The 19,845-nt window shown below is 37.8% G+C and overlaps 1 pseudogene; it reads right to left on the bottom strand.

Annotated features, from left to right (window-relative positions):
• Positions 1–7,427: 7,427 nt before the first annotated feature.
• LOC126956362 (mitochondrial transcription rescue factor 1-like) lies at positions 7,428–8,565 on the bottom strand (annotated as a pseudogene).
• Between the last annotated feature and the right edge of the window lie 11,280 nt (positions 8,566–19,845).

Genomic DNA, 19,845 nt, shown 5'->3' with positions numbered 1-19,845 from the left:
GGAAAGCACAGCTATTCGATCAGGCGACAGAGCAGAGCAGGGTGGAGTTGTGGAGACAGAGGGTGGACTGATTTAAATGACATCTGGGAGGGAGAGTTGCCAGGACTTGGTGATTGGATGTAGGAGGAAGAAGGAGTTGGCAGGAATTCTTCTCAGGTTTCTGGCCAGAACAGTGAATGGGTGGATGATGGGACAGATTCCTGAAGGAGGCATGGCAGGAGGAGCAGCAGGTTGGAGGGCAGAGGCTGCCTCAGTCTGTTCTGGTCACTTCCACAAAGCATCACAGATTGGATGGCTGATAAACAGCATGAATGTATTTTTCACAGCTCTGGAGGTTAGAAGTCAGAGACCAGGGTGCCAGCACGGTCAGGTTCTGGTGCATTCCCTCTTCCAGGTTTTCCAGATGGCTGATTTCTCCTTGTCACGTGGGGGAAAAATGAGGTAGACAGCTCTCCGGGTCCCTTTTATAAGGATACTAGTCCCATTCATGAGGGCCCTACCTCCTAATACCATCACTTTGGGGGTTACATTTCAACATATTAATTTCAGGGATACCCAAACATTTAGTTCGTAACAGAGACCATGAATTCAGTTTTAGACATGCTGAGATTCAGGTGTCTTTCAGTTTTGGACATGCTGAGATTCAGGTGTCTTGAAACATCAAGTGAAGATATCAAGGAAATAGTTGCATATATGGGTCTGGAGTCCTAAAGAAATCTCTGTGCCGAAGGTATACATTTAGGAGCTATCTGTATAGTGATGGTATTTGCAGTCGGGGGTGTGAGTGCTGAGTGAGAGGGTGTGGTATGAGAACAGCCCGGACAGAGCCTGCAGTGAATGCTGAGCAGCCGGGACAGATCTCCCTTTGGGACTGAAAGACTTTTGTCCCTCGGCTGCTAGCTGACAACCCTTAGCTATTAGCCCTCTCTGGGAATTGGCCTTCGCTGAAGACAGCCATATTGCCCAGGGTTATGCCTTCTTGGGGAAGAGGGCCCACCTGCATCTCAACATGAGGCGGCTATAAGAAGGGCCATCCCAGCTTCATAGCTACTTGTGGGGTCAGCTGAGGAGTTCACTGAGGCTGTATCACGCCCCACCATCTTCCTCTGACCAACCCTGCTTCCTTCCCTTCTACTTCCTGGAACTGCACCCTAATCAACATCCTGTATTCAGAGCTTCCCAGAGCTCGCTTTTTGGGGAACCTGTCCTGTAACTGAAAACCTTCCATTCAACTGTGGTTTGTTTTACAGCACAAACTAGGAAGCGTTTTGTTGGAAGAGACAGATGAATAGATCATTTAACAGGAAAATAGTCTCTAAGAATTCTCTTTAAAGATATAACTTTCTAGGCAAAATTCAAAAACTTTTTCAAAAAGCCCTTATTTCTTTCTAAATGGATTCCTAGACCTCAGTTGGAAGGGTTATTTGTAAGTCATCCTGCTTGCATTAAGTTGATGTCAAAGTATCACCCCTAGGGCTGTTCTCCATTATTTGGAGAATCTCCATCTTCATCTATTTCTAGCCAGCTGGAGGAGAAATTTTGACTGTCCTTTCTGCCGCTTCCTTTCTGCCTCTCTATTGTCCTTCTTCCCTTGAAATCAAAAGTAGGCAATGTCTCCTTTTTATAAGAAGAAAGAGAATCTCATGCTTTTCATAGCTTTCTGACTGCAGTTATTTGAAATTTAAATATAGAGCTCCTAGTAATAGTCTTGGTATAACTGTATTTTGTGCTTGTGTCTGCGAGATTCTTAGAACAGATTTCTAAAAACCTTATATTCTTATCAGACCATTACATTTTGAATAACATTCTTAAACTGACAACAGGATTTATAAGGAGACATTTAAAGTGCTTTTATCACGTCTTTCATTGGCGGTATGCTTATACATGGAAAAAAACCACTAAACATAGGATGTAATGAAAACTTATCACATAACATCACAAATCCTTTGAATCCTACGTATGCAAAATAATTATTTTTCAGATAAAGCATTGTTTGAGGCCTTCTGGAAAGAGAAACTTACATTATATCAATTTTTCTCCTACTTCCAATTCTGACGAAAGTGTCTCGGGAAATGGAAATGAAACAGGGAAAAGTATGTATCAGTGAAAATAAAGACTTGAGTTAATCTAAGGTTTGACTGATAAAGGTGGGAGAAAGGAGAAGCAGGAAAAGGAGAAGGCGAAGGAACATGTGTGCTGATGATCTCGTTTTACATGGAGGAAGAACTAAAGTGCGTTCTACTCCCAAGGCTAAGAGATAAGTGTTGTTTCAAATGCTTTGGACTTATTAAGAAATAACTACAGATGCAATTTTAACAAATTATGTGCACCTTCCAAATTACTGGGAGAAAAAAAGTTTGTGTAGAAAACAATGAAGGAAATGAAGAAAATAGCAAAGAAACAAAAAATTGCGACAAGTACATTACAATACATGTTGTCAAAAGAATTACTTTTTTACATGTATTTTTTACAGATGTGGTCTTGCTATTTTGCCCAGGAAGGATTGGAACTCCTGGGCTCAATCTGTCCTCCTGCCTCAGCCTCCTGAGTAGCTGGGACTATAGATAGTGCCACCATGCCTGGCTAAGAGTTAATTTTAAGGGGTTAAATCCTTATATTGAAAAGCTTACCTATAATGTACAATGACCTAGTGAAGAAACAAGTCCAACTGTGAAAAGCTGGGAAGAGCAAATAGAAACCATAGAAAGAAGGGCTTGCAATTGTATTTTAGATAAAGAAGAATTCAAATAATGAAATGCTAAATAGGACTAATAGCTCATTTTACACTTATAAAAGTAAAATTCACAAGAAGATGTGACATCATGAAACAGTGTGCCAAATATCACAGCTTTAATGCAAGGAGAAATTTCTTAACAATAATGTAAGATAGAAACACCCCTCTCTCATATCTTGACAAATCAGGCACGTAAAAAATAAATGAGGGCAGAGAAGATTTAAATGGCATAACTAATGGACATGATGTAACAGTTACGTATACACATCTGTATTTATATATAACATGGCTTCTTTCTTTATGTCCAGATAATTTGAACAGAAGTAGTTCATATGTTAGGCCATTGTGAAAATGTAGTACATTCCCCAAAGCAGAAAAGACCATGGTTTTGGACTACACATAATAAAACCAGAAACTAGTCTCAAAAGATACACATTATAGCAACAATGAAAACCAAGCATTTGGAAGTTAAAACAAACGAAAACCATCTTACTGAACAAGTCGTGAGTCAAAAAGAGAAGTAAATCTTCAGTGATACATGAAAAATTATAACGAAAAAACAACAATCATCAGAGATAAAGTAATGGCATTAACTTCTTTCATGATTAAATAGGAAGAAGGCAATTCAATAAATTAGATATTTGTCCCAGGAAGTTCAAAAGACAAGCTTAAGGAAATCAGACAGTATAAAATAATTTTTAAAAAGTATAAATTAATATATTAGAAAATGAAACCAATACCACCAATTAATGTAAGACTGGTTCTTTGAAAAGTTTATGTAAGAATAGAACAATAACAGTAAGTATTTGTTTTGGACACACATGTATTGTTTTAAGCACTTTATATGTATGAACTCATCTCATCCTTATAATGAGCCAGTATGGTAAGTATTAGTAGTATCTTTACTTTTCAGTGGGAAAATTGAGGCCCAGAGAAGTTAAATAACTGACTGAAGATCATAAATCTAGCAAGTGGCAGAGCTGGAATTTGACACTAACAGTCTGGTTCCAAAGACTGTGTCCTTAATTCCCAACTATACTCACAATTATTAAGGAAGATGCTTACAGACTCATGGAAACAATGTCAATTTAAAAATCTAAGTGAAAACAATGTGTATGATACTATAGTAAAAACATGGATGATTTAAAATATTCTTCATAAGTTATTTATAGTGAAAGCCATCTGGCAATATCAGATAATGTTCAGATGAATAATTATTTCTGTGTTTCATCCATGTCAGTGCCAATGCATTGCCTTAAGGATGTGTTATTAGGCTAAGGGTAAAGTGGTAAAGTTTTCACTTCTCGGCATGGCCCTGTGATAGACACCCGTGGATTGTAGTTCTCAACACTCCTTTCTGCTTTTTAGAAATGCTTCCTTCCTTCCAATAAATGCTTTTGCCCAATTCAACCATGTAGTTTGCATTGAGGTTGTCATCGTATAAGTCTCATTTCCCTTGTCAGATGTGAGTACTGGACTCTAGTTGGGCCAATCAGAGCCTCTCCTCGGAAGTTTTGAACTTTAAATTGGAGAGAGCAAATCTCATGTTCTTCTTTGGTGTGGTGCAGAGGCTTATCTTAGTCATACTTCTGCTGAAAACAACTAAAATTATGGTCAAAACAAAAAACAGGTGTTTGAAACAATAAGCTACCACTATACACGTATTAGAACGGCTAAAACCTAAAACACGATTCTAATGTGGGGCAAAAGAAACTCTCATTCATTGCTGGTGGGAATACAAAATGGTATGAATACTTTGGAAGACAGTTTGGCAGTCTCTTACAAAACTAAACATACTCTTACCATACAATCCGGCAGTTGTCCTCTCTGGTACTTACCCAAATGAGTTGAAAATTTATTTTCACCTAAAAACCTGCACACAAATATTTAAAGTAGCTTTATTCATAATTCCCCAAATTTGGAGGCAACCAAGATGTCTTCAAGAGGTGAACGGATAAACAAAATGTGTATCCAGACAATGGAACAGTATTCAGTGATGAAAGTAAATGAGTTACCAAGTCATGAAAAGACCTGGAGAGACCGCAAAGGCGTACTACTAAATGAAATAACTGATCTGAAAAGGCAACATACTGTATGATTCCAATTAGCTGACATTCTTGAAAAAGAGACGGACAGGCAGATTAGTACAGTGGAAAACAGATCCAATAGAAAAACCTAGATTAAAGCATGGAGAGGGAAAACAATGGACAATGCAGAAAATGCCGTAAGACACACTGGGACAAGGCCTGATGTATATGTGATTGGCACCCCAGAAAAAGAGGGAAAAGAAAATGAGGCCAATAAACACCTGAGGAAAGAAAGTCAGCTAATTTGTCAAACCTGACAAAAGACATCAAACCACTGATCCAAGAAGTTCTATGAACCCAAATCAAGATGAATTCAGGTAAAACCACACTTTGGTACATAACAAAACTGCTGAAAATGAAAGCCAGAGAAAATAATAAAGGGGCCCAGAATAAAAACAAACATTATCTTCAAAGGAGTAACAATAAGATGGACAGTTATTTTTTGAGAGAAATAAAAACTGAAATGGCATCTTTAAAGTGTTGAAAAAGAAAATAAACCGTCAACCTAGGATTTTGTACCTAAAATCTAAAATTTTAAAAATCTAAAATTTTTGTACCTAAAATTTGATACCTAAAATTTTAAATGATAAAAAATATCATTTAAAAATGAAGGACAATGCCAGACAAAAAGCGAGAGTTTGTTGTGAATGAAGCCACAATAAAATAAATACTAAGAGCTATTCTTTTTCGTTTGTTTGTTTTTTGAGACAGTCTTGTTCTTTCACCCAGGTTGGAGTGTGCAGTGGTGCGATCTTGGCTCACTGCAACCTCTACCTCTCAGGTTCAAGCGATTCTCCTGCCTCAGCCTCCCAAGTAGCTGGGATTACAGGTGCGCATCACCATACTTGGCTAATTTTTGTACTTTTTGTAGAGATGGGGTTTCACTGTGTTGGCCAGGCTGGTCTCAAACTCCCGGTCTCAAGTGATCTGCCTACCTCGGCCTCCCAAAGTGCTGGGATTATAGGAGTGAGCCACTGTGCCTGGCTAAGAGCTATTCTTTAGGCAGAATAACATAATCCTAGATTGAAGCCTGGTAATGTACAGAGCAATACAGACTAATGCAAAGGATAAACATTTAGGTAAATCTACATTAATATTATTAAAACTTCATTATAATAAGATGTGGGTTTTATTATATATATGTATAATTACAATTTATGACAATAAGAGCACATAGGTAGGAGAGTGTGAATATAGCTAAATTGTTCTAAGGCCTTGCCTTGTCTGAGAAGTAAAAATTAATTTACATTAGAATATAATAAACCAAAGATGTGCATTATAACCTCTAGAGTAATGGTTGAAGTAATAAAAAAGAAGTAAAAGCAAATGTGGTAAAAATGTAACAAAAATATTTAAATAATCCAAAAGAAGGGAAAAAGGAAGAAGGAAAAATACAAAACAAGTAGAAAATAAGATGGTAGATTAAACCCAAATATATTAATAATTATATAATATAAATGGACCACATAATTCAATCAAATGATAAAGATTTTCGGGCTGGATAAATTCCAATTTTATGCTGCTTGCAAGGAGAAGATCTCACACATAGGGATGCAGAGAGATAAAAGATGAAGTTAAAAGATGAAAAACTGTTGACCATACAAACATTAACCAAAAGAAAGCTAACACAGCTATATTAATACCACATAAAACAGACTTTAAGACAAAAAGCAGTTGTAGAGATAGAGGGACAGTTCATCATGTTAAAAAGGGTTTACCTACCAGAAATAATTCTACATTTGTACCTGCTTAATTATGTAACTTCAAGTATACAAAGTGAAAGCTAACATAAATAAAAGGATAAATTAGTTCACAGTTATAGTGGGAGATTTTAACACATTTACTGTAGTTACTGACAGAATAAATGGACAAAAAATCCATGAGTGAGCAGAACATTTGAGGGGTATGATAAACAAATCTGATCACATTTGCCTTTATTCACCTCTGCATCCCCAAATAAAAGAATGTATATTCTTTTAAAGTCCACATGAAACATTTAGCAAAATTGGTCATATGCTGAACCATAAAGTCAGTCTTAAAAAATTTTAAAGGAATTATACCTTAAGTATAAATACATTCTCTGATCACAGTTCAATAAGTTATTGGATTAACAACAAGAGGCATATCTAGAAGAATCCCGAAATGTTTGGAAATTAAACATTATACTTCAGAGAAAAGAATCTCTGTGGCTACTATGAAAGGCAATCCTGAAGGCGATAATATTAGTGTTAATTTCTGTCTTGTGGAAGAAGGTGGTCTGAGAAAATAAAGCCCACACAGAAAAAACTAGGATAGAGAGGGAGACCAATCTAACTTCATGGTTCCCATAGTCAGGCTACTTGAACCAGTACATTTCTGATTCTCTCTAGGGTAGCTCCACAGACTTGTTTCTTGAAACCACAAGAGTTCTGATGAATACAACACACAGCAAAACTTTTCCTGACCTGACCTCTGGTCTCCTGTCTTGATTTTTCCTCTTATACTCCAATCAGACCAAACTACTCAGAATTCCTGGGAACTGTCCAGGTCTTTGCACATGCCTTTACCTTCTTTGCCTTCTGACTCCTATTTGTTCTCAGGTCTCAGCTAAGACTTCCTTATAGGAAACGTTTTCTTGTTGCTAGGCTAGGACTAGGTAAAGCACTCTTCCTCTGCACTCCCACTGCAGCCTGTGCTTCCCTTGATCATAGTGGTCATGGCAGTGTCAAGATTCAGGAAAGTTTGATTTCCAATGTTGTGGCTTCCTAATTGTTTAACGTTGGGAAGTCACTTCTCCAAGGCTTGATTTTCTCATCTGTGAGACAAGGATACTAGCAGTACCTATCTCACAAGGTAATCACGATAATTAAATGGCATTAGACATGACACATGGTTAGACTAGTGCTTGGCACGTAGCAAGTACGCAGTAAATGCTGAGTATTATTATCGTCACTTCAGAGGTTTGTTATGACGATTAAGGCACAATGTTTACGCAGTCTCTTTATTTCTCACCATAAAGCAATTCATCTATTTAGACATACTCTTCTTAGGCAACTTTTAAGTTTTTTCACCATCGCGTAACACTGCTCTATATTTTTCACTTTCAGTCTTGTCTTCAAACATCTTTTTTTTTTTTTTAAGGAGAATCTGTATCACTGTCTCTGTTCCTGCTTCCTTATGCTCTCCAGTGAGAAGATCCAATGTGTCTCCCACCTTGACCATTTTGCTTTGCTTCTGCAGTTTTCCCCCATTCAGCCTGAGTTCATCTTTGTAGAATCCATCTTCCACATTGTTTCTCCCAACATTGAGGCCTCTGCTCAGGAAAACATTGTACTGAAAAGACTGCACTACTTTTTCCAGGTTTTTATAATCTTTGACCATAGTAGGCTCATCCTCAAGCTCCTCTTCCTGCTCACTCATCTCCTTAACAATCACCTTCTTCATCAGCGTCCTCTTCATCTTCCACTTTTTACAGAGACTTTTCAGTGGATTTTTTTTAGAGCTTATATTACTTTTGAGTCCTATAGAAAATGGAAAAATATGTTCTGGAGATATTATAAGTCCTGGGAGTCTCAGTGAGAAAATATTATGGAAAAGGGTTTTATAATTTGATGCATTTAACTTAGTACTAGAAAAAATATAAGTATTGAGTCCAGGAGTACAGAGTTTGTGTGAATGTGTCCCTTGGAGCACACCCAAGAGTCCAAGCCAGGCATCTGGCTTTCTTAAGACACTGGCAAGCAGTCTGACACTAGACATAGCCATGGCACAACCTGTAGATTAGGGCCTCTTGTCCCCTGTGGCTGTGCTGACTGCAGGCCACCCTCTACCTGTTTACAAACTATCACAATGCCTGGCGCATAGGAAGGCCTATGTAATTATCAATCTGTTAGTGTGTCTGTCTTTTAGTGGACTGTGAGTTCTTCAAGACCTGGAACCGTATTGGAGGTGGATTTAAAATCCCATGTCAACACCATCATCCATGCTTTTCCTACTCTACATTATTGCCTCCTTTGAAGAAGTTGGGAAGCAGATGAGTTTTACTTTCAAAGTATTCCTTCCTTTCTTTTCTTTTAAGTTTAAAATATTTTAAAATTATTATTTTTGTTGGATTTTTGGGAACAGGTTGTGTTTGGTTACATGGATAAGTTCTTTAGTGGTAATTTCTGAGATTTAGAAATCACCCAAGCAAGGAGTTAATTATGGCAAAGTTAAATTAATGTTTTTTTAAAAATTTTACTTTAAGTTCCAGGATACATGTGCAAAACGTGCAGGTTTGTTACATAGGTAAACATATGCCATGGTAGTTTGCTGCACCTATCAGCTCATCACCTAGCTATTAAGCCCTGCATGCATTAAGTATTTATCTTGTTGTTCTCCCTCCCACTGTCCCCCCAACAGGCCCTGGTGTGTGTTGTTCCCCTCCTTGTGTCCATGTGTTCTCATTGTTCAGCTCCCACTTGTGAGTGAGAATATGCATTGTTTGGTTTTCCGTTCCTGTTTTAGTTTGCTGAGGATGATGGCCTCTAGCTTCATCCATGTCCCTGCAAAGGACATAATTTCATTCCTTTTTATAGCTGCATAGTATTCCATGGTGTATATGCACCACATTTTCTTAATCCAGTCTATCATTGGTGGGCATTTGGGTTGATTTCATGTCTTTGCTATTGTGAATAGTGCTGCAATAAACATATGTGTGCATGTATCTTTATAATAGAATGATTTATATTCCTTTGGGTATATATCCAGTAATGGATTGCTGGGTCAAATGGTATTTCTGGTTCTAAATTCTTGAGGAATCATCACACCGTCTTCCACAATGGTTGAACTAATTTACATTCCCACCAACAGTACAAAAGCATTCCATTTCTCCACAGCCTTGCCAGCATCTGTTGTTTCTTGACTTTTTAATAATTGCCATTCTGACTGGCATGAGATGGTATCTTGTTGTGGTTTTCATTTGCATTTCTGTAATGATCAATGATGTTGAGCTTTTTTTCATGTTTGTTGGTGGCATAAATGTCTTCTTTTGAGAAATGTCTATTCATGTCCTTTGCCTACTTTTTGATGGGGTTGTTTTTTTCTTGTAAATTTGTTTAAGTTCCTTGTAAATTCTGGATATTAGACCTTTGTCAGATAGGTAGATTACAAAAATTTTCTCCCATTCTGTAAGTTGTCTCTTCACTCTGATGATAGTTTCTTTTGCTATGCAGAAGTTCTTTAGTTAGATTCCATTTGTCAGTTTTTGCTTTTGTTGCAATCGCTTTTGGTGATTTCATCATAAAATCTTTGCCCATCCCTATGTCCTGAATGGTATTGCCTAGATTTTCTGCTAGGATTTTTATGGTTTTGGGTTTTACATTTAAGTCTTTAATCCATCTTGAGTTAATTTTCATATAAGGTGTAAGGAAGGGGTCCAGTTTTAGTTTTCTGCATATGGCCAGCCAGTTTCCCAGCAGCATTTATTAAAATAGGGAATCCGTTCTCCATTGCTTGTTTTTGTCAAGTTTGTCGAAGATCAGATGGTTGTAGATGTGTAGTCTTATTTCTGAGATCTCCATTCTGTGCTATTGGTCCATATGTCTGTGTTGGTACCAGTACCATGGTGTTTTGGTTACTGTAGCCTTATAGTATAGTTTTAAGTCAGGTATCATGATGTCTCCAGCTTTGTTCTTTTTGGCTAGGATTGTCTTTCTATATGGGTTCTTTTCTTGTTCCACATAAACTTTAAAGTAGTTTTTTTCTAATTCTGTGAAGTATGTCAATGGTAGTTTGATGGGAATAGCATTGAATCTATAAATTACTTTGGGCAGTATGACCATTTTCATGATAATGATTCTTCCTAGCCAAGAGGATGCAATGTTTTTCCATTTGTTTGTGTCTTCTCTTATTTTCTTTAGCAGTGGTTTGTAGTTCTCCTTGAAGAGGTCTTTCACATCCCTTGTTAGCTGTATTCCTAGGTATTTTATTCTCTTTGTAGCAATTGTGAGTAGACATTTATTCATGATTTCACTCTCTGCTTGTCTGTTGTTGGTGTGTAGGAATGCTTGTGATTTTTGCACATTGGTTTTTGTATCCTGAGACTTTGCTGAAGTTGCTTATCAGCTTAAGGAGCTTTTGGGCTGAGACGACAGGGTTCTCTAGATACAGGATCATGTCTTCTGCAAACAGAGACAATGTGACTTCCTCTCTTCCTATTTGAATACGCTTTTTTTCTTTCACTGGCCTGATTACCCTGGCCAGAACTTCCAATACTATGTTGAATAAGAGTGGTGAGAGAGGGTATCCTTTTCTTGTGCTGGTTTTCAAAGGGAATGCTTCCAGCCTTTGCCCATTCAGTATGATGTTGGCTATGGGTTTGTCATACTTACTCTTACTATTTTGAGATATGTTCCACCAATACCTAGTTTATTGAGGGTTTTTAACATGAAGGAATATTGAACTTTATTGTAGGCCTTTTCTGAATATAATGAGATAATCATTTTTTTTTTGTCATTAGTTCTGTTTATGTGATGAATTACGTTTCTTGATTTGTGTGTGTTGAACCAGCCTTGCATCCCAGGGAGGATGCCAGCTTAATCATGGTGGATAAGCTTTTTGATGTGCTGCTGGATTCAGTTTGCTAGTATTTTATCTAGGATTTCTCGTTGATGGTCATCAGAGATATTGGCCTAAAGTTTCTATTTTTTGTTATATCTCTGCCAGATTTTGGTATCAGGATGATTCTGGCCTCATAAAATGAGTTAGGGAGAAGTCTCTCCTTTTTGATTTTTTGAAATAGTTTCAGAAGGAATGATACCGGCTCCTCTTTGTACCTCTGGTAGAATTTGGCTGTGAATCTGTCTGGTCCTAGGCTTTTTTTGGTTGATAGGCTATTTATTACTGCCTCAATTTCAGAACTTGTTATTGGTCTATTCAAGAATTCAACTTCTTCCTGGTTTAGTCTTGGGAGGGTGTATGTGTCCAGGAGTGTATCCGTTCCTTCTAGATGTTCTAGTTTATTTGCATAGAGGTATGCTATTGTATTCTCTGATGGTTTTTTGTATATCTGTGGGGTCAGTGGTGATATCCCCTTTATCATTTTTTGTTGTGTCTATTTGATTCTTTCTTATTAGTCTAGCTAGCGGTCTATTTTATTATTGTTTTCAAAACACAAGCTCCTAGATTCATTGATTTTTTGGAAGGATTTTTTTTGTGTGTGTCTATCTCAGTTCTGCTCAGATCATAGTTATTTCTTGTCTCCTGCTAGCTTTTGGATTTGTTTGCTCTTGCTTCTCTAGTTCTTTGAGTTGTGCTGTTAGGGTATCAATTTGGGATCTTCGTAACTTTCTGATGTGGGCATTTAGTGCTATAAATATCCCTCTTAACATTGCTTTAGCTGCATCCCAGAGATTTCGGTATGTTGTCTCTTTGTTCTCATTGATTTCAAAGCACTTCCTGATTTCTGCTTTAATTTCGTTATTTACCCAGGAGTCATTCAGGAGCAGGTTGTTCAATATCCATATAGTTGTGTGGTTTTGAGTGAGTTTCTTAATCTGGAGTTCTAATTTGATTGCACTGTGGTCTGAGTGACTGCTTGTTGTGATTTCAGTTCTTTTACATTTGCTGAGGAGTGTTTTACTTCCAATTATGTGATCAATTATAGAGTAAGTGCCATGTGGCACTGAGAAGAATGTATACTCTGTTGTTTTGGGATGTAGTGTTCTGTAGATATCTTTTAGGTTTACTTGTCAAGAGCTGAGTTCAAGTCCTGAATATCCTTGTTAATTTTTTGTCTTGATGATCTAATAGTGACAGTGGGGTATTAAAGTCTCCCACTATTACCATGTGGGAGTCTAAGTCTCTGTAGATTTCTAAGAACTTGTTTTATGAATCTGGGTTCTCCTGCATTGGGTGCATATGTATTTAGGATAGTTAGCTCTTCTTGTTGAATTGATTTCTTTACCATTATGTAATGCCCTTCTTTGTCTTTTTTGATCTTTGTTGGTTTAAAGTCTGTTTTGTCAGAAACTAGGATTGCAACTTCTGCATTTTCCTGCTTTTCATTTGCTTGGTAAATTTCTCTCCATCCCTTTATTTTGAGCCTATGTAGGTCTTTGAACATGAGATGGGTCTCTTGAATATAGCACACTGATGGGTCTTGACTCTTTATTCAGTTTGCCAGTCTGTCTTTTAATTGGGGCATTTATCCCATTTTTACTGAAGGTTAGTTAATGTTATGTGTGAATGTGATCCTATCATCATGATACTAGTAGTTATTTTGCACACTAGTTGATGCAGTTTCTTCACTGTGCCATTGGTCTTTGTATTTCAGTGTGTTTTTGCAGTGGCAGGTACCAGTTTTTCCTTTCCATATTTAGTGCTTCCTTCAGGAGGTCTTGCAAAACAGGCCTAGTGGTGACAAATTCACTCAGCATTTGCTTGTCTAAAAAGTATTTTATTTCTCCTTTGCTTATGAAGCTTAGTTTGGCTGGATATGAAATTCAGGGTTGAAATTTTTTTTCTTTAAGAATGTTGAATATCAGCCCTCACTCTCTTCTGGCTTGCAGGGTTTCTTCTGAGAGGTCCGCTGTTGTTAGTCTGATGGGCTTCCCTTTGTAGGTGACCTGGCCTTTCTCTTTTGCTGCCCTTAACATTTTTTCCTGCATTTCAACCTTGGAGAATCTGATAATTATGTATCTTGGGGTTGATCTTCTCATGGAGTATCCTACTGGGGTTCTCTGTATTTCCTGAATTTGAGTGTTCGCTTGTCTTGCTAGGTTGGGAAGGTTTTCCTGGATGATATCATGAAGTGTGTTTTCCAACTTGGTCCCATTCTCCCCGTCTCTTTCAGGTACTCCAATCAGTCATAGGTTTGGTCTTTTTACATAGTCCCATAGTTGTCAGAGGTTTTGTTCATTCCTTTTCATTCTTTTTTCTCTAATCTTGTCTGCCTGCCTTAATTCAGTAAAATAGTCTTCAATATCTGACATTCTTTCTTCCACTTGATTGATTCAGCTTTTGATACTTGTGTTTGCATCACAAAGTTCTCGTGCTGTGTTTTTCAGCTCCATCAGGTCATTTATGTTCCTCTCTGAACTGGCTATTCTAGTTGGCAGTTCCTGTAACCTTTTATCATGGGTTTTTACCTTCTTTGCATTCGGTTAAAACATGTTCCTTTACCTCAGCGAAGTTTGTTATTACCCACCTTCTGAAGTCTACTTCTGTCAATTCATCTATCTCATCCTCCATCCAGTTCTGTGCCCTTGCTGGAGAGATGTTGCAATCATTTGGAGGAGAATGATCTGGCCTTTTGAATTTTCATTGTTTTATCGTTAGTTCTTTCTCATCTTCACGAGTTTGTCTAGTTTTGATCTTTGAGGCTGCTGACCTTTGGATGAGATTTTTGTGGGGATGATTTTTGTTGATGCTGTTGTTGTTGCTTTCTGCTTGTTCGTTTTTCTTTCAGTAGTCAGGTCCCTCTTCTGTAGGGCTGCTGCATTTTGCCGGGAGTTCATTTCAGGCCCTGTTCATCTGGGTATCTCCCACACCTGGAGATGTCACCCAAGGAGGCTGGAGAACAGCAAAGATGGGTGCTTGCCTTTTCTCTGGGATCTCTGATCTTGAGAGGCACCAACCTGATGCCAGTAGGAATGCTCCTCTATAGGGTGTCTGGCAACCCCTCTTATGGGGTCTCACCCAGCTGGGGGGCATGGGAACCAGGACCCATTTAACAAAGCACTTTGGCTGTCCCTTGGTGGAGAGATAGTGCTGCATTAGGGGAGAAACTCACTTATCTGAGCTGCCTGGATTCCTCAGAACTAGCAGAAGGAAAGATTAAGTCTGCTGGTCCACGGAGACCATGGCCGCCTCTCCTTCTAGAGGCTCAGGCCCAGGGAGATCAGAGCTCTGTCCCTAAGACCCTGGCTAGAGTTGCTGGAGTTCCTGGAGTTCCTGCAGGGAGGCCCTGCCCAGTGAGGAGGAATGTGTCAGGGTCTAGCCTGAGGAGGCAGTCTGGTCATGGTCTGCAACAGCCAGTGTGCTGTGCTGTGGGGAATACCTCTTGGGACCAAGCCATCCAGTCTCCTCACCTCCAGCAGGGAAAAATCGCTGGAGCTATAGTGATGGCTACCGCCCTTCTCCCCAACCCTGGGAGTTCAGTGTCTTAGGCAGCTAGCTGCTGCAGCGTTGGCTGCCAACCCTCCCCCAGGGAACTTGGTAGTCTTAGGTAGATTCCAGCTGAGTGGCTGTTGAGAACCTGTGCGGCTCTGTGATTGGGACCCAAGGCCCTGGTGGCATGGGCTCTCAAGTGGGATCTTCTGATTTGGGGTTGCACAGATCTGTGGAAAAAGCACAGTTTCCCAGGCTGGGTAGCATGCTCACTCACCACCTCCCTTGGCTGGGGGTGAGGACTCCCCTTGCCCTGTGTGGCTCTCAGGTGGGCCAACACACCACCTTGCTTTTCATTTTTCTCTGTGGGTCATGCCAACCACTTAGTCAGTCCTGATGATAGAATATGGATACCTCGCTTGCCAGTGCAGGATTCTCATGCTGTTTTGGTTCTTCTCAGTGGGAGCCTCTGACCACTGCTAGTCAGCCATCTTGGCCCTGCCCACCCTTCGTTGTTTTTTTTTAAATTTGTTTCTTCCGTTTAATCATGCTACATTTCCTTCCCTGTGCAAATGAGCTCTTGGGAAGGAATCTAATAGATTCATTCACACAAAGGCTGATTAAATTAATTATGTGATCTCCAGGACTGTAATGCTAATGATTTTGAACATCCTTTAATGTGCTTATTTGCTATCTATTCATACTCTTTGATGAAGTATCCATCCAAGATTTTTGCCCACTTTTTAATAGCTTGTTTTTTTATTGTCAAATTATGAGGGTTCTTTACATATTCTGAATATAGTCTGTTGTCAGGTACATTTGCAAATATTTTCTCCAAGTCTTTAGCTTGTCTTATTATTTTTTCTTGACAGTGTCTTTGGCAAAACAAAAATCTTAAAGTTTGATGAACCCCAATTTATCAATCTTCTCTTTTATAGATTTTGCATTTGGTGTCAAGTGTATGAACTATTTGCCTAACCCTAGGACATGAAATATTTTTTCCAATGATTTATTCCAAACATTTTAGTTTCATATTTCACTTTTAGATGTGTAGTCTATATTTATATAAGATATGAGGTTTAGGTTAAAGCTCATTATTCAACATCATTTTAAAAAGACCATCTTTTCTCCACTGAATTGCATTTGTGCTATTGTCAAAAATCCATTGGCCATTATTTGTGTGGGTCTATTTTTGTGCTCTCTCACCTCTCCCGTTAATTTATATGTCTATCCCATTGCCATTACAGTGCTGTATAAAATACTATAGCTTTATAGTAAGTCTTAAAATTGAATAGTGTGATTCTTTCAATTTTATTTTCTTTTTAAAAATAATTGTTTTGGTTATTATAGTTATTTTGCCTCTCTCTATATATTTTGGAATAACCTTATCTACAAAAATTTCTGCCAGAGGTTAGAATTGAAAATTGACCCGTTTTATGAAAATTGACCTATTTTAATGAAAATTGACCATAAAAATAGGCCAATTTTTATGGATTTGACATCATTACTATGTTGAATGTCCAATTAGTGAACTTGTTATTCTTCAGTTACTTAGGCCTTTAGGATATTTCATAAGCATTTTGTAATTTTCACTATACAGATCCTATATGTATTTTGCTAGATTTATAGCAAGGTTTTTTATTTTGGGGAACTATTGTAAATGGTATTGTAAAAAACATTTTGATTTCTAATTATTCATTTCTGGTAAATAGAAATATGATTGGTTAAATTGTGCATATTCATATATTCATGAATGTTAAACCCACATATTAAATTGATTCAAGATATTTAAAAAATACTTTTTTTTAATGCAAGCAATTATGTTCTCTACAAATAAAGACAGTTTTATTTCTTCCTCTCCAATCTGTATGCCTCTTATTAATTTTTCCTGCTTCATTGCACTGGCTAGTACAGTTCTAAATAAGAGTGGTGAGAGTGTTCCTTTGTTTCAGATATTAGGAGGAAGGTGTTTTGTCTTTTACTATTAAGTATAACATAGTGTTAATTTTAAAATTGTTTGCAGAGATGGGGCTCCCACTATGTTGCTTAGGCTGGTTTCAAACTCCTGGCCTCAAGTGATCCTCCCAACTCTGCCTCCCAAAGTGCTGTGATTACAGGCATGAGCCATTATGCTTGGCCAAGTTTTATTTTATTTTTAAGATGTCCTTTATCAAGCCTAGTTTCCTTTTGTTCCAAGTTTGCTGAGAGTTTTTATTGTGAATGGACATAAATTTTATTAAATGTTTTTCTCTTCATCAATTTTGCTCCTAGGATAAAGCCTATGGTGTATTATTCTTTTTGTCTGTTGCTGGATTTGATTTTCTAATATTTTGTTGAAAAGTTTTGCACGTATGTTCATGAGGCATATTGGCCTGTATTTTTCTTGTCTTGGACTGTCTTTGGTTTTGGTATGAAAGTAATGCTGGCCTCATAGAATAAATTGGGAACTGTTTATCTCTTCTTCTGTTTTCTAGAAGAGATTGTATAGAATTTTTTTTTTTTTTTTTAAACATGTGTTCCCATGGTGAAACTGTCTGGTTTGAAGATTCCTTTTTGGGGGAAGATTTTTACTACAAATTCAATTCCCTTAATAGTTAGGATTATCATTCAGATTACCATTTCGTCTTCAGTAAGTTTTGCTAGTCTATGGGAGAAATTGGCCCATTTAATCTACTTTATCAAATTTATGTACATAGCATTGTTTGTAGTAGTCTCTTACCCTTTTAGTGTCTTCACACTCTGTAGCATTAGTGCCTCTTATCATTCATGAGATTAGTAATTTGTGTGTTCTATCTTTCCTCTTTGTCAGTCTTTCTAGAGTTGTATCAAAGTTACAAATTTTTAAATTTAAATTTAAATTTTTTTGAAATAGAGTTTTGCTCTGTCACTGAGGCTGGAGTGCAGTGACTCTATCATAGCTCACTGCAGCCTTGACTTCTCTGGCTTGAGTGATTCTTCCAAGTGGCTCATGCCTGTAATTGAGTGGCTCATGCCTGTAATTCCAGCCTCCTGAGTAGCTGGGACTACAGGTATGTGCCACTATGCCTGACTAATTTTTAAATTTTTTGTAGAGATGGGGTCTCCTATGGTGCCCAGGCTCATCTGGAACTCCTGGGCTCAAATGATCCTCCTGCTTTGGCCTTCCAAGGTGCTGGGATTACAGGCATGAGCCACTTGGCCTGGCCAAATTTACTAATCTTTTTAAAGAACCAGCTTTTGCCTTTGTTGATTAGCTCCATTGTGTTTCTGTTTTCAGTTATATTGATTTCTGGTGTTTATTATGTCTTTCCTTCTGTTTGCTTTGGGTTTATTTTGCTCTTCTTATTTCTGGGTGAAAGGTTAGATGATTTATTTGAAAGCTTTCTTCTTTTATAATACACACATTTAATGCTGCAAATTTTTCTCTCATTACTACTGAAGGTGCACTCCTCAAATTTTGATATCTTGTATTTTCATTTTTGTTCCGTTCAACATGTGTTCTCATTTTTCTTGAGACTTTCTTTTTGATATATGAATTATTTCGAAGCATGTTGTTTAACTTCTGTTTGGAGACTTTCCTGTTACTATTCTGTCATTGATTTTTGGTCTAATTCCATTATAGTCAGAGAACATTTTTTTTGTATTATCTCAAGTTTAATTTTTTTTCAGGTTTGTTTTATAACTTGGATGTGGTCTATCTTGGTATGTGTTCAATGTGCACTAAAAAAAATGTTTATTCTCCTGTTTTGGGTGAATTATTCCATAAATGTCAGTTAGATCCAGTTAATTGATGATGTTCTGTTCTTCTATAGCAGTGGTTCTCAACTGAGAATGATTTTCCCCCACTTCCCTCAGGGGACATTTGTCAGTATCTGGAGACCTTTTTGATAATCACAGCTTAGGAGGAGATGCTGGTGGCATCTGGTAGTTAGAAACAGAGATGCCGCTAAGCATCCTGCAATACACAGAACAGCCTTACCCCACAGCTCTCACCATAATTATCCAGTCCAAAATGGTAATATTCCTGAATTTTCTGTTTGCCCTATCAGTCAATTAAAGGGAGAGAAGTATTGAAGATTCCAACTATAATTGCAGTTTTGTCTTTTTCTCTTTTTAGTTCTGTCAGGTTTTGGTCCACGCATTTTGAAGCTTTGTTACTAGGTTCGTACGCATTTAGGATTGTTATGTCTTCTTAGTGAATTGACCTTTTATCATGTGTAATGTCCCTCTTTATCTCTCTCTTCTTTGCTCTGGATGGTTTGTTTGATATTAATATAGCTACTCCAGCTTTCTTTTGGTCAATGTTACATTGGTGTATCTTGTTTCATCCCTTTACTGGTTTTTTTTTTTTTTTTGGTTGTCAAATGATCTTTCATTTAAATATTTTCCTTTGTAGTTGTTAACTAGCTGGACATTCCACTATGCCATTGTCGATGTCATCTACGATGCCACGAGGGTGGTAGCCATCAATAGTGCAGTCCACCAGTTGGTGGACAGTCTCCAGGAGCTCTTTAAGGGTTCCAGAGAGTTCTCTAGCTAAATGTCAGTGCTGCATTGGGAAATGCTGACAATTGCAACAAAAATGATATTTCCAACCTGCTTACTTTTATTTATTCATTTTATTTTATTTTATTTTATTTTATTTTATTTTATTTTTTGCTGCTTTCTGTCTCAGAGTGATTCTTGGAGAACTTTGATGTTAGTGCAGAGGCAGAATGTACCACCTCCATCTGAGCCTGCGTGTTCTGAATGGTTCATTTCACTGTAATCCTTAGGGTCTTCCAGTCACTAGCTTTCTTGGCAATGTCATCACCAACATTTATTTGGAGACAGATCCATGGAGTTGATCTCAGGGGTCAGGGCAGGCATGACACTGACTTCCCCACCACTGTACCTGAGGTATACAACTTTCATCTTGGTGTGCTTGAACCTGAACGGCATGGAAGAGGCAGCTGATGTTAGATGAAATCAGATGCT

The sequence above is a fragment of the Macaca thibetana genome, chromosome 6, assembly GCF_024542745.1.
Source record: "Macaca thibetana thibetana isolate TM-01 chromosome 6, ASM2454274v1, whole genome shotgun sequence".
NCBI classification, from domain to species: Eukaryota; Metazoa; Chordata; class Mammalia; order Primates; family Cercopithecidae; genus Macaca; species Macaca thibetana.
The sequence above is the reverse complement of the archived record's forward strand: the minus strand, read 5'-3'. Positions and strand labels throughout refer to the sequence as shown.